The sequence below is a fragment of the Vipera ursinii genome (genome assembly GCF_947247035.1).
Source record: "Vipera ursinii genome assembly, chromosome: 11".
Lineage (NCBI taxonomy): Eukaryota > Metazoa > Chordata > Lepidosauria > Squamata > Viperidae > Vipera > Vipera ursinii.
Window position 1 is genome coordinate 21,032,951 of NC_139524.1, and position 2,883 is coordinate 21,035,833.

The following is a 2,883-nucleotide window of genomic DNA, read 5'->3' on the forward strand; positions in this document are numbered from 1 at the left end:
AGGTTAATGGGGGCTAATGTGTGTTAATGAAGTTAATGGTTGTCAATGGTGGTTTATGGGGGTTAATGGTGGCTAATGAAGGTTAATGGGGGTTAATGGGAGTTAATGAAGTTAATGGGGGTCAATGGTGGTTTATGGGGGTCAATGGGGGTTAATGGGGTTAATGGTGGCTAATGAAGGTTAATGGGGGTTAATGTGTGTTAATGAAGTTAATGTGTGTCAATGGTGGTTTATGGTGGTTAATGAAGGTTAATGGGGGTCAATGGTGGTTTATGTGGGTTAATGGTGGTTAATGAAGGTTAATGGGGGTTAATGGGTGTTAATGAAGTTAAAGGGGGTCAATGGTGGTTTATGGGGGTTAATTGTGGTTACTGGGTGTCAATGGTGGTTTATGTGGGTTAATGGTGGTTAATGAAGGTTAATGGGGGCTAATGGGTGTTAATGAAGTTAAAGGGGGTCAATGGTGTTTTATGGGGGTTAATTGTAGTTACTGAAGGTTAATGGTGGTTAATGGGTGTTAGTGCAGTTAATGGAGGTCAATGGTGGTTTATGGGGGTTAATGGGGGTTAATGCAGTTAATGTGGGTCAATGGTGGTTTAAGGGGGTTAATGGTGGTTAATGAAGGTTAATGGTGGTTAATGGGTTTTAATGAAGTTAATGTGGGTCAGTGGTGGTTTATGGGGGTTAATGGGCGTTAATGAAGGTTAATGGGGGTCAATGGTGGTTTATGGGGCTTAATGGTGGTTAATGAAGGTTAATGGGGTTAATGCACTTAATGGGGGTCAATGGTTGCTTATGGTGGTTAATGGGTGTTAATGAAGTTAATGGGGGTTAATGGTGGTTTATGGGGGTTGATGGTGGTTAATGAAGGTTAATGGGGTTAATAGGCGTTAGTGCAGTTAATGGTGGTCAATGGTGGTTTATGGGGGTTAATGGAGGTTAATGAAGGTTACTGGGGGTTAATGGGTGTTAATGCACTTAATGGGTGTCAATGGTTGTTTATGGGGGTTAATGGTGGTTAATGAAGGTTACTGGGGGTTAATGGGTGTTAATGCACTTAATGGGTGTCAATGGTTGTTTATGGGGGTTAATGGTGGTTAATGAAGGTTAATGGGGGTTAATAGGCGTTAGTGCAGTTAATGGGGGTCAATGGGGGTTTATGGGGGTTAATGGGTTTTAATGAAGTTAATGGGGGTCAAGGGTGGTTTATGGGGGTTAATGGGTGTTAATGGGGATTAATGGTGGTTAATGCAGTTAATGTGGGTCAATGGTGGTTTAAGGGGGTTAATGGTGGTTAATGAAGGTTAATGGGGGTTAATGTGTGTTAATGGTTAATGGGGGTCAACGGTGGTTTATGCGGGTTAATGGTGGCTAATGAAGGTTAATGGGGGTTAATGGGTGTTAATGAAGTTAATGGGGGTCAATGGTGGTTTATGGGGGTTAATGGGTTTTAATGAAGTTAATGGTGGTCAAGGGTGGTTTACGGGGTTAGGGTTTTAGTAATGACTTTGTTTGCATCTGGTTGTTTATGTTTATATTTGATGTTTCTAAAGGATATCCCTTTGAGATATCTATATTAATTTACATTGAATATTAAATTTCTAATTGAAATAAATTGTGTACTTTTTATTAAGAAATGATAAATATAAATTGATATAAAAATACATATAATTTATTTTGAAAATGTATATAACATATCGGTGCCTTAAAGGTTTATCATGGAATTTATTGATTTGTTTGCCATCCATCTAACTTTGTAGAACTTTGCGCAAAGCAAGTCAGGGTTAGGAAGGGCAGGAGATTCCTCCCTTTCCTCTCCAGGTTGCAGGGCGGGGGGAAGCCCGCCCACCGCCCAGAGGTAAAAGAAAGGAAAAGCAGGTCTCTGCGGGCAACAGGAGACTCGGGTCTTTGCAGAGTCCAGCTTGCAATTTTGCTAACTTCCCCAATCACAGCTGCACCGACCGAGGTAGCAGTCCCGTGGGTGAGGAGGAAGGGTAAGAGGCCCGTCCTACAAAGGCCTGCAGGCCGCAAGGCAGCGAAGAAGGTTACGTTCCCAGGATTTGCAGGATTTGCAGGTGAAGAACTTTGACGGTAGAAAAAACAAAAGCCGCCTAGATAAAAAATAACTTAGAAAGAAATGTAAAGTTAGAAATAACTATAAACATAGATTACATCTTAAACCTTAGCGTGCTACACTCTAGGAATAAACATAACTCTAAATCAAATTTTGCAAATCATCAGGCTTAATCGCCGTCCACACTTTTAAAATAAAACAATACAGAAGCATAACTGTAACGGTGCCTGCCTGCAACAGCAGTACTTTTGTTTTTAAATCAAGCAAAAATCAGAGCAACATTAGGCCACCGAAATTAGTTCAAATTAAGCATCAGGATAGGTTTCAGGTCGTAGCTCAGTCCGTGCCTTTCCGTCTCCTAGCAGGTGGGTTCTTTTGCTCCGCTTCGATCTGCTCTGCTTTCCTCAACCCATTTTTGCTGCTTTCGTGTCCCGCCTTCTCTGTAAATCTACGTAAAAGCTGACGAGAAGTAAAGTTTTAGTATTTACCGGGAAAAATTTATTTTATACGTATAGTCACGTGCCGTAGCCGTTGACGGAGAAATAAGTCCGTGGAGCCAGCGTGAGAGGACGGGGTTCGGTCTTTGCGTAAACCGATTCGGCGGAAGGATCCGAAGAGACTCTAAAAGGACCAGCCATCCGCAAGGAATATAAACGCTCGCATTCCCCACTATCTAATCCCAGCCGAAGCAGGTTTTCAGGCGAGAGGCGAAACATCTTGAAAAAGTAACAAGATTCCGGTCGAGTCCGGAAAAAGCATCTTTGGGATAACTACGACTCGGACGAGAGAAACAGAGAAAGAAACCATTT

General features: G+C 42.0%; 1 long non-coding RNA gene across 1 annotated transcript; it reads right to left on the reverse strand.

Annotated features, from left to right (window-relative positions):
- Positions 1–1,611: 1,611 nt before the first annotated feature.
- Positions 1,612–2,655, reverse strand: LOC310645482. The gene is made up of 2 exons (XR_014493513.1): positions 2,563–2,655; positions 1,612–2,126 (listed from the first exon to the last, which is right to left on the reverse strand). It is a non-coding gene; the product is annotated as an uncharacterized lncRNA (long non-coding RNA).
- Between the last annotated feature and the right edge of the window lie 228 nt (positions 2,656–2,883).